The 676-nt window shown below is 33.1% G+C and overlaps 1 protein-coding gene across 1 annotated transcript in view; it reads left to right on the forward strand.

Annotated features, from left to right (window-relative positions):
• Nucleotides 1-676, forward strand: part of LOC101490150 (probable inorganic phosphate transporter 1-3) — a 3,545-nt gene continuing 2,869 nt past the window's right edge. The window contains exon 1 of the mRNA XM_004495263.4: nt 1-241. The gene's annotated coding sequence lies outside the window, so the exon portion shown is untranslated. The remainder of the gene's footprint in view (nt 242-676) is intronic.

Consider the following 676-nt stretch of genomic DNA (forward strand, 5'->3'; position numbering starts at 1 on the left):
CTTTAACTTACAGGGAGGCAAGCAATTTGTGAAAGCGTTGACCTGAAAGTGTGAATTATATTAAAGTCTCCGGAATGGGCATATACTTTAGATTCCTGCATTGATTCTGGATTTTAGTGTCATTCCTTTGGATCTATATCAAAACACTTTATATATAGCTGCTCTCTCTCTTCATCCCTAACAGCTAACCACAACTTCTGCTTCTATCTCCTCAACCAACCAAATTGTAATAAGAAAGAAGGTGCACTCTCTCTCTCTCTTGTTAAGACCTTTTTTATTTACTTAATTGAAAAGTTATGTTCTATAGTTTTTTGGTGATACTTGAAAACGAGTTTCTCTTTTAGTGGAAGAGCTTCCTTAGTGGGAGGCCCACTTTTTAGTTTTTAAGCAATTACAAGTTACAATACGAAGCACTACACACAACTTTATGCTTTTTTTTGTCTTCTTATAAATAATATTGATTTCCATCTTTAGAATCTGGGATTCTCTTTTTACTCAAATGATTTTCAGGATTCCAATTTCATGATTCTTTTGTCAACAACAAGTGAAACAAGGAAACAAATAAAATACAAGGACCCTTATCTCTTTTTTCTGCTCTTGCTTCATTTTCTAAATTTGTTAGATTTTTAAATCAACTTTTTATAAGACTCCCCCCTATCTGCAATTCGTTCTCTTT

This window comes from Cicer arietinum, chromosome 4 (assembly GCF_000331145.2).
Source record: "Cicer arietinum cultivar CDC Frontier isolate Library 1 chromosome 4, Cicar.CDCFrontier_v2.0, whole genome shotgun sequence".
NCBI lineage: Eukaryota > Viridiplantae > Streptophyta > Magnoliopsida > Fabales > Fabaceae > Cicer > Cicer arietinum.